Source organism: Chenopodium album, chromosome 20 (genome assembly GCF_948465745.1).
Source record: "Chenopodium album chromosome 20, dcCheAlbu1.1, whole genome shotgun sequence".
NCBI classification, from domain to species: domain Eukaryota; kingdom Viridiplantae; phylum Streptophyta; class Magnoliopsida; order Caryophyllales; family Amaranthaceae; genus Chenopodium; species Chenopodium album.
In genome coordinates, this window is record NC_137853.1 from 16,977,302 (window position 1) to 16,993,988 (window position 16,687).

A 16,687-nucleotide genomic window follows, 5' to 3' on the forward strand; every position below is an offset into this window, starting at 1 on the left:
GATTACTCAAAATGTCAGACCCAATCGTTCCATTATTATTATTATTATTATTATTATTATTATTATTATTATTATTATCATCATCATCATCATCATCATCATCATCATCATCATCATCATCATCATCATCATCATCATCATTATTATTTTTTTATTATTATATCTCAAAAACGAAGGTCATACAACCTACAATAAATTAGTGGGAAGCTAAGATACAATCTGGGCCCCCACCCCTCTAGTTATAGCAAAACCTACCCTAGTGAAGAAATGAGCTGCCGCACGAGCCCCAATGTCTTGCGTCGTCGAGAACCACTGAACCCACTTCAGCAACGCAACATCCTCGTTCTCTAATTCCCCATGTAAAGAAAATGAGAAGGGAATGAAACCATATCCATTCGCCTAACAATGAGATTCATACTTAACCTGCTTCCGATGAGCCGCATCAGCCACAACCCGTCCAGGAACAAAGTAAGGTAGCCCTGTATGTGTTAAAGGAGAAGGCCCTGTGAAGTCGACACATACATCACGACCACGATCCCATGAATAAAGTAACACATCGACAGGTTTGAGGGCCCCATCATTCCCTCTAGACAATCCTATGTCAACCTCATTTCTTGTTGAAATACTGGATCTATAGCAAATATTAACAAGGGTATCCCGAAATACATTATGTCGATGTTTAATACCCACAATACCAGCACAAGACACCACGTGGTCGACGAAAATATCCCCAGTAAAAACCTGAGAACAAGCAGAGCACGGTGTCGAGATAGAGAACAATGGAACACCCATCCTATAGCACAACACACATCAGTATGTCTTTGCGTTCATCGTCTGACCCAACCCAGAAATAGGGACAACTTGAAGCCAAGCAGAGGTGTGAACTCTTTGCTGCGATTTCCACAATGTTGATTAACGAGGAGATAAAGAGTAGGTGGATTCTGTGGATGAGGTAACCTTTGTGAAATATATATCTGCCAATTTTTTCACAAGTTTAGGGGTAGCGATTTCACTAAGATTACTTAAATTGTCAGACTCAACCATTCCATTATACAGAAGAAATGCATCCGCGAAGGCTCGACTAAGGCCAACAACACTAGCATGTCGTAGAAGCTTTGTCTATAACCCAACATACTGTAACAGAGAGGCAAGAAAGGCATAATGACGAACATCACTTGCGGAAGAAAGGCATAATGACGAACATCACTTGCGGAATAATCACCAAGTCCGCCAAAAGCAAATGGTAAGATGGCAAGCCGCCACTGCCAATCGCCAAACCTAGGCCCCAAAGCATTAACGATACGCTCCATGGAAGATCGAAGAGCCTAGTCAAAAGTGCGTGAGCCACCTCAAAAGTACTAGGAGGACAAGTACGCAAAGCAAAATAGAGTTTAGAAACTCCTGTACATGCCTTCAGCAATAACAACTCACATTGGGGATCATCGAGTTTAGCAACCTTATCCATTAGAGCAATGGTCTTGGTCACCCTCTACATCACAAGGCCGCCTCAAAAACCGAGATCGAAACTTGCGGGACCACCAAGCAACTTAACACCATGTGAAGGTCGAGCAATATTAGGCATAATGACACCCACAAGCCTGCTTTGAGGGTCATCCAGAAAACTTCAGTTTTTTCTACATTTAGATGTAACCCAAAACGAGGCCCTTCCTCTATAATCAACTCCATGACCTTCCCCACCACCAAAGTGTCACTAATAATAGTGTTGTCATCCAAATACATGCATGAAGACATAAGTTTAAAGCATCTCTGATTTTACAAACCAAGGGCTGTAAAACCAAAGAAAAAGTAGAGGACTAAGGGGATCACCCTGCTGCACTCCCTGACACGACCATAAGGATTGGTCCCCATAATACAATATGGCTGGATTAGAATAGCATATTTCAACCCATCGCGAAATGCTCGGACAACGATGACGAACTTCGCGCAACATGACTGTACGATCCACAAGATTGAAGGCATTTTGAAAATCCACTGACAACATAGAAAAACCAGCATCAGAACCACGATCCCAAATCAACTGATTCACAACATGAAGAATTACCTCACCACCTGAAGAAACCCAACGCCAAATTGAAGACCATCAAAGTAATTTCCTAAAGACTGGCGAACCATAACAACACCCACCTTCAAAACCAAACGCCGCCAAATAGTACCCACATCTATAGGACGAATACCAACACCAGGCTTGACAAGTGGTGTAAGCGGAGCACTAGCAATATACTTTCCTATTTCCATAGGACACTTTCTAGCTAGAAAGAGATTAACCACCGCTGAATTAGAGTCAACTAACTCAGCTGATACAGCAACAGCAGGACCACTCAAGCCATAAATTAGGTTTTGAGCACGTAAGCCGTCCCTACCACATGATGTGCCACGTGGAAAACTCTTAATTCGATCCAAAAAAAAGCAGAAGTAGTAACAAGGTGAAGGCCATCACTAGGTTTATCAGGGAAGGATAGAGCTGGAGAAGTAGGGTGTTTAGACTGTAAATCCGCGAGATTGGCTTCATTATTAGGAGCAATGACATAAGAAGAAATTTTTATTATTATTATTATTATTGTTATTATAATTGTTATTATTATTATTATTATCATTATTATTATTAACATTATTTATTATTATTATTATTATTATTATTATTATTATACCTCAAAAACAAAAGTCATACAACCTACAATACATTAGTGGGAAGCCGAGATACAATCAGGGACCCCCACTCCTCTAGCTATAGCAAAGCCTACCCTAGTGAAGATATGAGCTGCAGCACGAGCTCCAATGTCTTGCGTCGTTGAGAACCTTTGAATCCGCTTCAGCGACGCAACAACCTCCTTCTCTAATTCCCCAAGCAAAGAAAAGGAGAAGGGAATGATACCTTAGTCAGTCACTTCCGATGCATCAACCACAATCCGTCCTGGAAAAAAAGTTAGATATCCCTGTCCGTGTCAAAGGAGAAGACCCTGTGAAGTCGACACATACATCACGACCACGATCTTATGAATAAAGTAACACATCGGCAGCTTCAAGGGCCCCGTCATTACCTCCAGACAACCCTATGTCAATCTCCTTTCTTGCTGAAATCCCACATCTGTAGCAAATATCAACAAGTGTATCTCGAACAACAGTATGTCAATGCTTAATACCTACAATATCAACCGATGCTTATTATTATTATTATTATTATTATTATTATTATTATTATTATTGTTATTATTATTATTATTATCATTATTATTATTATTATTATTATTATTATTGTTATTAGACTTAAAGATAAACTGAACTAAACTAAACTGAATTTATTAGAGCTGAACTGAACTAAACTGATTGGAGCTGAACTGAACTGAATTGAACAGTCCCTAAGTCTTACTCAATTATTATGGCTCTACAAATTAAGAAAATCTAGAAAAAGTGACTATGTACGTAAATACTTTTGTTTTAAAGAGGAAGGAGATAGAGAGTATGAGGTGTTTGGTTGACAAAACAAAAAAAATATTTGGAAAGATATCTTAAAAGGTAGAACCATTCTTAAGCAGGGTCTGAAATGCACTATTGGTAATGGTCTTTCCACCTCTCTTTGGTATCACACTTGGGTGGGGGATGAAACTCTATGTTCGGTTACTACCATTCCCATTCCCCTAGCATGGATCATTGGTATGTTAGTGATATAGTTCAAAATGGGAAGTGGGAATTAGCTAATATAGCTCACTTGCTTCCTGCTTAAATTTTACAAAGCATTTTAGCCACCCCTCTTTCCACTATTGCCTTCCCTCCTGATAGAATTAGATGGAAATACACCAAAAATGGGGATTTTAGTATCAAATCAGCATATGCAATCTCTACCCCTTCTCACCTTGCCTCTAATTCTCTCAATTTTAATTGGAAGAAAATTTGGCACATTCAAATTCCCTTCAAATATAAAATGATCATTTGGAATGTTGTTCATTTTATTCTGCCAGTTGGTGTGCATTTGAAATACAAAATCCCAGATTTTGACCCGATTTGTGTTAGATGTGGTGGAGCTGAGGAAGATCACCTACATCTTTTTATGGATTGCCCTTCTTCTTCCGGTTTTTGGAACATGGTGTTTAGTAAGATTGATTGTGCAAAAAAGATCGATCTTAATCAGTTTCAAAACAATTAGTGGTGGGATTGGGTTTGTTTTAATCTCAATCAAACAAAAGAATGGAAAAACATTTTTGCTATTGGTGTTTGGCATTTGTGGAATTACAGGAACACATCTATCTTTGAGAAGTCAATGATTAGCAAAATTCAACAATGATTTGTACCTTAACAACAACATTTTGCAGACAAGAAATGGAATCCCGCTGAACTCTGGACCACCCACAGTTTGGAAGATGCCTCAAATGGGATACAAGAAGCTTAATACAGATGGCAGCTGGAAGGGTGAAAACAAATAAAGCAGGTGGAGGTAATGTAATTCGCAATGATGATGGATCGTGGCTGGTAGGATTTACTCTGAGATTGAGGGCAATTTCTCCAGAGGCTGCTGAGCTAATTACCATCAGGGAAGGATTGATTGCTGCAAAAAAATTCAATCTTCATCACCTGGAATTGGAGACAGACGCTGAAGCATTGGTTAAAATGCTACAAAATGCTGAAGACTTCCTCCACCATGAGCTAGGAATGATCATTCAAGACATCAAGCGAATGTTGGATGAGGGTTGGATTGTGGTTTTCTTACATGCCAAACGCCCTGCTAATGTCGTTGCTCACGGCCTTGCCAAAATGGGAGCTCAAATGACAGAAGATGATGATCTGAAATACTAATACTACCCTCCAAGATCTGTTGCTGATGCCTTTGCTGAAGATCCAAAACGCAACTAGACTACTTAGTTTGAAGAAGCAGATTTCTAGGAACATGCCTAACTTCTACGCTCACTTTACTAGCTACTCGGCTATTATTACTTCCTTGTATGATTTATATTCTAAGCTAGGAGCTACTACTCTATGTCCTTATAGCAGCTCCTTTTCTTTCTCTGTTTGTACTAAAAACTACAGTATTCTGCTTATTAGCCTTTAGGCTTTTATAATATGCTCCTTGGTGTGTGTTAAAAAAAATGTATAATCTAAAATAAAAGATTTTTTTTATTATTTTTATTTATCAAAATATATTTATTTTTGTATATATATAATACTATATGAAAGAATTCGAGCTTCTTACGAGCTTTCGAGTCGAGTAATGATCAACTCAACTCGACTCGTTAACATTTTGAGTCAAGCTCACTCGAGTCGAGTTTTGACCGAGTCGAACTCGAGTTACTCGCGAGTTGTCTCATCTCATACGCACCCCTATAAACGCCCCTCCATTGAGACAGAGTAATACCAAGACTGTGACTTGAAGTCGTCTCTATCTGTATGGAAGCTTGCATCGGTGTAACCCTCAACAACCAATTCATCTTTCCCACCATAGACCAAGAATTTATCCTCGTTCCTTTTCAGGTACTTTAAGATATTCTTGGCCCAATCCAATGTGCCTCTCTTGGGTCTGATTGGTATCGGCTAGTAGCGCTCAAGGCATACGATACATCTGCTTAGTACATATCATGGCATACATGATCGATCCAATAAGAGAAGCATATGGAATCTGATTCATCCTTTTTCGCTCATCAGGTGTCTTTGGACACTGCTTCTTGAAGGATTTATGTCTACGTCGTGTGCAATTACTAGATATATAATTGGATCAAATTATGGAGATAATTAAGTTCGTACATTTGGGTAGTTTTTCCATAGCTAGAGGTACTAACAATCTTTGGACTAGTAAAATAGGCCAAAGCCCAATTGGACGGATCCTATAAGGTCACACAAAGGGCCTAGATCGGGCACAAGAGGACGAGGCCTATCATGGGCCTCATCCCCTATAGTGGTCGGCCATATGGAGTAAGGTTAGAGCGTTTTGGGCTTCCTAACCTAGTCTAACTATAATATGATTATAAATAGACTAGGTGCCTAGGGTTTGCATGTATGCTTTTACTGATCAGTGAGATCAAACCCAAATTAGCAAACACGAGACGAAACCCTCTCATACTCCTCTCTCTCTCTCACGGCTCTCTCTCCTCCCTCAGCGCTGATTTTGGTGGTTCGTGGTGGTGGTGATTTGTGGTGATCGGTCCTTGTCTCGAAAAGGTGGTGATCGCGGTTTTTTCTCAATCACTCGACCAATCTAGTATTGGTGGACTGCTCGTTCGAATCTCGTGGACTAAGCAGAGGAGCAACACTTGGGGCTCTATTATCTCCTAGATTTGCCTGTCGAATAGCTACGTGGAATTCACGCTTCAAAGGTATGATTATGTGTCTTGTGTGTTATGCATGTGATTCTTGGGATTAGGTGCTTAATTGAATATGATTCATATTATTTTCATTGCGTAGTACCTATAAACTCCTATAGTGGTATCAGTTAGCCTCTTGCATGAACGCGCTTGACCATAATAATATGATTATTTGATGTCCACTTAAATTTTATAATCAATTAAGAGGGAGAAATTAATTTAGTTATGGTTCAATTTTTATATTTAATGTGATTAAACCTTTGGAATATATTAAATGGGATTTAATAACGCTCATAATAGCCATGATGAGGACCGAATTAAGCCTTATAATAATTGAAATTTTCAAACCCTAACCCTCATTTTTGAATTTTTTGATAATCCTAGCCACAAATTATGATTTTTGTGCTTGATTTTGATTTAATTCGAATTGTCTCATGTTTCATAATTTTAATCAGATTGATTTATGCGTAAAAATGTTTTATGTATGATCATCGATTTAATTTTAAGAGTTAGAATTAAATTGGGATTAAATTTATGATAAATCCTAATTTTAATTTTGAATGGGATTTAATTTTAAAATTTGGACTGATTTAATTTATTTTTAAAAAAAGTTGTTTTAATTAAATTAAAAACACACAAAAAAAAATTAGTTTTAGGTCGGCAACCGCGGCTGGGTGGCGCAGCCACGGCGGCTACCGACCAGGTGGCAATCCGACAGGGAGGGTAGAAGGGCAGGAGGTCCGTGGTGGCTATGGGCAGCAGCGTGCAAGCGTTGCATGGCTGCTGCCGCGACTGCTAACGCCGCTGTTGCTGCTGCTCTGCGACAGTGGCTGCAGTAAAGCAGCCAGCCACCGTGGCTAGCCTTGGCTGGCCACGCACGGTGGCCTACAGCCACAGCAGTGCTGCTGCACATTGCTGCCTTACGGTAGTGACTGCTGGAAAAGGCAGCCAGCCACCGTGGCTAGCTTCGGCTAGCCAACCACGGTGGCCAGCGTATGTGGCTCGAATTTCAAAAAAAAAAAATTCTATTTTGAGAAATTATTTGAAGATAACTACAAATTATTTTGGGATTAAATCAGTTTTATTTTGGATAAAATCTTTTGTTTTGGGATAAAATCAAATATTCAAAAGTTGTTATATTTAATATTATCCATGTTTAAAGTTGTTAAATTGGTAATTAACCAAAATTAAAGTAGTTAATTTTGGATAAGATTGATTAGGATATTCTAAGCATATTCCAAAAGGATAATAATTGATTTAAATAATGTGATCATCCCATAATTAGATTAGGATGTAATTGATTTTAAAATTATTTGATTGGCTAGTAATTAGGATAGAATCTCCTAAATTAGTTAGGATAATCATGAAAGATGAAATATGATTTATCTTTCTAGATTAAAATATTATTTGATTCTATCTCATGACTAAATTAAATATATGATATTTTATAAACCGTCATGAATAATATATGATATTATCTAATTATGATTAAAATATAAGATATTTAAGAAATGCATTGACTTTATTATGAACATTCGATGTTGTAGTTTAGACAAGCATGTTGAGTAATTTATTATATGGCACTTTTATAATATATGATATTTTGTTGCTATATATAGACTCATATGGCCCATAGATTCTAAAATACGATCTGCGCATCATGAAGTATTTTTGTAATCTAAATATGTTCTGCGAACCGTTAAGTATTTTTATAACTTTTATTTAAAGTAAATAGAATAGTATTTTAAATAGTGTTAGTTCAAAGAAGCCCATGAAGTGAAGGCCCAAAGGAGAAAGGTGGATGGAGGTCCATGATGATTCAAGTGGGAGCATTTTCATTTCTAGTTTTCATAGGACTAAGGGGCCATATTATGTCATTTTATGCATTATTAGATTATGCATGTTAGATTTTATTTATGTTGCTTGATGATGCACTAGAGTTCACTAAATAATCACAACATAATGAATCTAGATCTCGGAAATATTGAGATTGTTTTTCCAATTAAAAATCCAATGAAACCTTTGATATTTGTGATGGGTCATGCCAAATCAGGGTGTCATATTATATCTTGGGGAAGTTGGGGTAAATCAAATTTTACAATTTTAATTGGTTATGCTCAACAAGGTTACCTAAAGAGTTTAGAACCTTGAAGCAAAGGGAAATAATTAAACATGTGATGGTTACTTATTCAACCAAGAGTTACAAGAGTTGTAATCAGTAAAGAGTTTACTCACCTTGAAAATGTAATGGTTGATGGTAGGGCCAAAGTCCGGTCAATTATTACACGAATAAAGGGTCTTGGAATCACTTAAAATTCAATTGGGATCATTTAATTATTGAATAAAGTGCTTTAAAGTTACCTACTTTATTCGTTTATGGTACTTTAAATTTTAATTAAACATAATTATTTAACTTTGACTTATTTTGACATAAATGGGTAGCCGTAATCACAATGACAACAACATTTACAATTTGCGACCATTCCTTGAGAAGGATAGGTTGACAGAGAAAACTTTTTCACTTGGGAAAGAATGCTAAGGCTCGTTCTGAAATCTGAAGGTAGAGAGGATGTCATTGACACCCCATTGCCAGGACCTCTACTGCCAGAAAATCCAACTACGACAGAAGTCAAGAAGCACGAGGAAACTCATGATAGAGTTGTGCTAATCACTTGCTTAATGATTGCTACTATGGAGCCTAGTCTTCAAAAGAATTTTGAGGATCAGGATGCATATACAATCATGCAAGAACTCAAAGTTTTGTTTAAGAAACAAGCTAGAGTTGAGAGTTACGAGCTCCATCGTGAGTTTCCGGATTGTAGGATGGAGAAGGGTGCCACAGTTCATGATCATGTTTTCAAAATGATCGGCCTAATTCAAAGTATGGAGAAACTGGGGTACCCATATAGTGATGATATGTCAACATACATCATTCTCCACTCACTTCCAGAAAGTTTTAACCAGTTTATCATGAACTTCAACATGACTGCAACTACAAAGACTATGAATCAATTGCATGCAATGTTAGTTAGTGCTGAAAAGAAAATCCCTAAGGAACCTAAGAAGGAAGTTCTTATGATCCAAAAGGGAAAGGGGTTTTAAAAGAAGGGGCAAAAGGCTAGTGCCAAAAGCAAGGGCAAGCAAGTTGCCAAGGCTCCTGAAAAGCCTAAGGCAAATCCAAAACCCAAGGCTGGAAGTGAAAGTGAATGCTTTTACTACAAGAAGAAGGGGCATTGGAAGCGCAATTGCCAAAAATACCTTAAATTCCTCAAAAAGAATGGAGCATCAACCTCATGTATAATGTTATAAAAAATTTAACTTTCGATTACTTAGGTATGTGATACCAAGTTGAAGTGCATAACATTATTAATGTTGCGCAGGAACTGCAAACAAGTGAGGCCAGCATGGAAGTGAAGATTAAGAGTGCACTAGAAGTGTTCAAGTGACCAAGGAAGCTTCGTAGTTTTAATTTCTAAATTCTATGATGATTTTAGACCTATTTCCAGTTTTGATGAGATAATATTTCAGTTTTGCTTTGAATACTGATTGGTTTACTTGGCTTGGACAAGTGTTGATCCATGACTAAGGTAATAAATTGTTTTCATTTTGCTAGATATGAATTAATTTTGTTTTATGACATTGATATAAGTATATCACAAAAGTAAAATTAGATGATTCAAAACAAACTTGTAACAAAGTAAGATTAGGTCACATAAACCTTTTGCACATCCAAATTGGATGGACTCTTATTCTTATATGATTATGAATTAGTTAAGAATTAGAAGTCATGCTTGATAAGGTAAAATGACCAAGTCGCCTTTTAGTTGAAAGGGTAAAAGAGCTAAAATGACCTTTTGGAACACAAACATATGATGTATGTGTACCATAAGTTCAAGAATTAGCAAAGAGATTTAACTATTTTATTGCTTTTATTAACGATGTAAGTTAATATGTTGATGATTACTTAATGAAATAAAGGCTGGAATCATTGAAATGTTCAAAATTCCAAAATGAAATGTAAAATCAGTTTGAGATGAATAATTTAACACCACAATATGATTGTTGTGATACATATTTAACTCAAAAAGGGAATGATCATCTAAAGGAATTGTTGAATTAAATCACAATCCAAAAACATTACAATTAAAATGTATGTTTAAAGCAGGAATCAACCTTTGCTTGCCATGGTTCGATCCAAGATTTAATGATTTACAAAATATCGTTTTGAGGATATGCATTAGAACAACAACAATTGGGAATATACTGAATAGAAACTTAACAAAGCAGTAGAAAAGACGTCACAAGAGTTATGAACTGGAAATGTTCCAAAGTTATATTTTCTAAATGAGGATTGAGGGATTATGAAATCTATGTAAAATGTTTACAAAGATGACATAATAGACCCTAAATCAGAGGTATTATTCCTACAATCGCGTAAAAACAAAACGTTTGTTGCTCGCGGTACTGTCTTTATAGAAAAAAATCTCTTTGTACAAAGCCAAGTGGGAGTAAAGTTAGATATCAATGAGATTCGAGACGAGCAACAAAAGGATGTGGATAACACTATATCAGAGACGAAGGCGCATAAAATCAGCTAATTTGATAAAACATGTGTCGAAGCAAGCTAATTCAACTAGCGAGGCTTCTATTGTCCCACTTGAATGAAAGGCTTCAAAGAGTTGAAGAGAATAATTCTATCGTTGCTCATACCTATCATAGGTTACTTAGGATTAAAACAAACAGTTTGTTGGAATTCTGGTAAAAGGTGGATTCTAAAAATTTTCCTATTTGAATGGTTGGAACCCATGCCCTACAAGCAAGCTTTGAAAGGTGCCAACTCAGGAAATGGCTTAAAGCCAAGAAATCCAGAATGGAATCCATGTCTATAAAGATGTGCTACTCCATGATAGTCTTACAAATTGGGTCAAACCTAATAGTTGTGTAAGCATATTCGGATTATTCTAGTTATGGAAATCAAAATCACCTTCATAAAATGGGTGCTTGATGGATGGTATGTATATGATACATCGTAAGAGTTTGAAATCAGGAAATTCCGAAAAAGTTTTGCAAACTTCAGAAATTCATTCATGGATTGAAGTAAGAATTAGGGAGTTGGAACATTTGTTTTGATTAGGCAACCAAACAGTTTGATTTCCTCAAAGAACAAAAAGAATCTTGTAGAGACAAGAAGTTTAGTGGGATCAATTGATCTTCCAAATCTTGTATGTAGTTGACATACAATTCATATGAAATGACACATCAATGCTTGAATCAGTCAAGCAGTGGATAAGAAGTTATTTCTATATGAAAGACTTAAGAGATATTGAGTACATATTGGGAATCAAAATCCACTAAGTGAATCTTGAAGAATTATTCGACTTAATCAAGAGACTTATGTTGATAAGGTTCTTGACAAGTTCAAGATGCAAGACTCTAAGAGAGGATATCTTCCCATGTCTCATGGTATTACACTCAGTAAAACTCAATGCCTTCAAAAGCTAGTAGAGTTGAGTTGTATGAGTAGTGTACCTTATGCTTCTGCAAAAGGGTCCATTATATGTGCCATGAAATGTACAAAGCAAGTTGTTACATATGACTACTTGTGCATGTGTAGCAGGTTTCAAGCAAATTCAGAATAAGCATACTGAAAGTTACCAAGAACAAATCCTTGAGTACTTGAGAAGCACTAAAGGAGTTTTTCTAGTTTATGGTGTTAAAAGTAAACAAGTTGCCAAAAAGGTTTTACGGATATAGGTCTTCCAAACAGGCAAGAAAATTCTAGATGTTAATCTAGATGCATATTTATGTCTGGATGGAGAAAGACAGTGAGCTTAAAGAGTTTAATGCAGAATGTTGTTGCATACTCAATGTTAGAATATGTGTAAAGAGGGAATTCGGATCAAATTGTCATGTGACTAAGTGGATGCCTTTGCCTAAACAAAGGAGCCAGGGTCACATCACAAATCCAAACTAAAGGATATAGGATATCACCTCAGTTATGAGATCAATAACAAGCGGGATGTCATGATCTGCAAAGTTTTATCATGAGTGAGAAATCATTGAACCCCTTTCATAGACTAAGGTATGAAAGTCATATTTAAGTCTTGGATTGAAGAAAGTTATGTAATTTAAGTTGTGTATGTTTTGAGAAAACATATTACATAAGAAATGCATCAATTTGCAAAATTATGTTTAAAACTGAAATTATTATTTCTCTTATTTAATTATGGTTTTGGAAATTAAATAAAATGTCCAAAATAATTATGAATTGATGGGCTCATAAGGTTGATGACCTGGTGAATGAAACCTCATAGGTAAACATTCATATATTATTTAAGTTCCTAGTTCGAGATCATTAAAGTGGGCATAAATGTTTTCAATAAATGGACTAGCATGTAAGATTGATTGGATAATACAGTTTCATGGGCTATAGGGGCATAGTGATGCTCGGTCAATCACTTGGATATGTATGAATGATGCATGATCGAACTATTGACCTACTTTGAAGTTCAAGTATAGAGCTTCCGGATATATTAGTGGATTCCTTTGACATGAGTGGAACATTGAGTTCATTCAATGGATGTTATGACTGTGGAACACTCAAACGTCTAGCCGTAACTGGAGATTAAAAAGGGTGTTTCCTGGTTATTTCAAAAGTTGAGTGGGAGCCTTGTTGCCACAAGATTGGATTGAGTCTACCTATTAAATTAGGAAATGTGTCATGGCTTCTTGAAGAGGGAGAATTCAGAAAATACGTGGTCGCGTTCAAATGCATTACTCAGTAATCATTTGGTTTTGTAATTCTAACTCAGATTTCAAGTAACGATTTGTAAATAAATATGATCTTGAAATGTGATGCAATCATATTATCAAATCGACACATATTGACTTAAGGAATTTGAATATTGCACACTTGTCTCAGACAAGTGGGAGATTAAAGGAGTTATGTCTTCGTCGTGTGCAATTACTAGATATATAATTGGATCAAATTATGGAGATAATTAAGTTCGTACATTTGGGTCGTCGTTTTCCCATAGCTAGAGGTAGTAACGATCTTTGGACCAATAAAATAGGCCAAAGCCCAATTGGACGGATCCTATAAGGTCACACAAAGGGCCTAGATCTAGCACGAGAGGACGAGGCCAATTATGGGTCTCATCCCCTATAGTGGCCGGCCATATGGAGTAAGGTTGGAGGGTTTTGGGCTTCCTAACCTAGTGTAATTATAATAGGATTGTAAATAGACTAGGTGCTTAGGGTTTGCATGTATGCTTTTACTGATCAGTGAGATCAAACCCGAATTAGCAAACACGAGACCAAACCCTCTCATACTCCTCTCTATCTCACGGCTCTCTTTCCTCCCTCGGCGCCGGTTGTAGTGGTTCGTGGTGGTCGGTCCTTGCCCCGAAAAGAAGGTGATCGTGGTATTTCCTCAATCACTCGACCAATCTAGTATTGGTGGACGGCTCGTTCAAATCTCGTGGACTAAGTAGAGGAGCAACACTTGGGGCTCTATTCCCTCCCTGATTTGCCTGTCGAATAGCTACATGGAATTCACTTTTCAAAGGTATGATTATGTGTCTTGTGTGTTATGCATGTGATTCTTGGGATTAGGTGCTTAATTGAATATGTCATATTATTTCCGCTGCGTAGTACCTATAAACTCCTACACTTCTTGCTTAGGGTTATGCCATGCGACATGGGTAGGTGGCCTCTCTTGGCTCCTTCCATGTTGAATCAAGCTACTACCTTATCAATATAAGTACTTTGACTCAATCCTATCATCCTTCTTAATCTATCCGTATAGATCTTGATGCCTAGTATGTACTAAGTCTCTCCCAAGTCTTTCATTGAAAAACATTTTCCGAGCCAAGCCTTCACAAACTCTAACAATGGAATATTGTTCCAATGAGAAAAATGTCATCGAGATATAACACTAGGAAGGCGATGTTAATTATTCCCACTAACCTTCTTATAAACACAAGACTCATCTAAATTCTTGATAAAATCAAACTTACTAATGGCTTCATCAAATCGCAGATTCCAAGTTCTGCTTACATGCTTTAATCTATAAATGGACTTCTTAAGCTTGCATACCTTTCTAGCGTTTCTTTGGTCGACAAAATCTTCAGGCTGTGTCATGTACATAGTTTATTCCAAAATTCCATTAAGGAAGGTGGTTATGACGTCCATCTTCCATATTTCATAATCGTAATATGCAGCAATCGCTAGGATAATCCGAACGGAGTTAAGCATTGCAACTGGAGAAAAGGTTTCATCATAATCAACTCTGTGAATTTGCCTATAACCTTTTGCTACCAGTCTAGCTTTGTAAATGAATACATTTCCATCTTTGTCGGTTTTCAACTTGAAAATCCATTTACATCCGATAGGTGTGTAACCTTTGGGTAAATCAACTAAGTCTCATACTTGATTTTCAAACATAGAGTCCATTTCAGATTTCATGGCCTCTTGCCATTTTGCAGAGTCAAGGCTCGTCGTAGGTTGCTTGTAGGTTGTCGGCTCATCTCCATCCATTACAAGGATGTCTTGATCTTCTATTAGTACAATACCGAGATATCTGTCAGGTTGAGATCTTGGCCGAGTTGACCTACGTAGGGTAATGGACTAAGCATTTGCATTGTTAGTTTAACTTTGCAAATTTTGACTTTGACCTATATCAACAGATGCTTTGTGAGCACATTGATTGTCAATTTGTCCTTGTTGCTCGTCCTCTCGAACTTCGTCGAGTTCGATTTTCCTACCACTTGTCATTTTGGAAAGATGCTCCTTCTCCAAAAAGACACCATCACGAGTAACAAACACTTTGTTCTCGAATTTGTTGTAGAAGTAATACCCTTTGGTTTTTTTTGGATAACCCACAGAGAAACATTTGTTAGATTTTGGGTGAAGTTTGTCAGACATGAGTCTCTTGACATATGCTTTGCATCCCCAAATCTTGAGAAAAGACAACCTTTGAGGTCTATTTGTCCATAATTCATATGGAGTCCTTTCCACAGCTTTTGACGGAGCACGATTCAGTGTAAGTGTCGCGGTTAAAAGTGCATGTCCCCAGAAAGAGATTGGAAGATCACTAAGACCCATAGTCGATCGTACCATGTCTAATAAGGTTCGATTTCTCCTTTCAGATACTCTGTTCCATTGAGGAGTTCCGAGAGGTGTCAGTTCTAAAAGTATGCCATGATCTTTCAAATGGTCATCGAATTCTTTGCTCAAATATTCGCCACCTCGATCCGATCGAAGCACTTTAATTTTTTTGCCAAGTTAATTTTCAACTTCACTCTGAAATTCTTTGAATTTATCAAACGATTCAGATTTGTGCGACATTAGATAGACATATCCATATCTACTATAGTCGTCCGTGAAGGTTATGAAATACCGATAACCATTCCTTCCGGGTGTACTCATTGGCCCACATACATCGGTGTGTATTAGGCCAAATAAGTCACCGGCCCTTTCTCCCAACTTGGAGAATGGTTGCTTTATCATCTTGCCTAGTAAACATCCTTCAAAATTCTCAAATGATTCTAAATCAAATGAGTCAAGAATGCCTTCTTGTAGAAGCTTCTTGATACATTTGATGTTAATGTGGCCAAGGCGACAATGCCACAAGTAATTTCGACTATGTTTTTAGCATTGGTATCATCATTTAAATTTTTTGTCCAAATTACATGAAAGTGTCATTCCATGTATACAAGACATAAAACAAAAGTCTTGGTTCGATGATGAAAACAACGTCCAACGTCGGAAATCAAAGTATGGTGAATAAAACTAACAAGTTCTAATTCTTAGACAAAATACGAGATTACAAGTTTTCTTGGATAGATCATCTTCATCTTCCACTTGTGTACTCATATCCACTTGAGAAGCATTGCTCACTTGGTTCCTGAAAAAAGGAGTATATAGTGAGTCAATTTTCTGGTATGTAATACCTTTAAATTGCTTATATTCAAGTGTAAAGATGATACCTGAGGTTGAGGTTACTTTCCTTTCGCCTCATCATCCGGATACATGCCGCATTCTCTTTTGTAGTGACCGAGTTTACCACAATAGAAGCAGCGCATCTTCCTCTTATCTTTGAACTCCTTTTTCCTCGGCCTTAGGGCAAAATTAGCCTTCTTGGAAGTATAGGTCTTCTGGAGCTCATGGATGACTTCCCTTAAGGACAGTGTATTCCGATTGGCGGTGAGTCGCATTTTAAGCGCCACATACCCCGAGTGAAGAGAGCTAAGAAGCATGTGAGCCGCTTGCACGTCCTCCAATGGTTTGCCAATTAGTTCCAGATGGTTGAATAGCCTTGTCATGTTAATTACATGAGCTTGAAGTGGCATTCCAGGCCTAAGTCTCACATTGTAGAC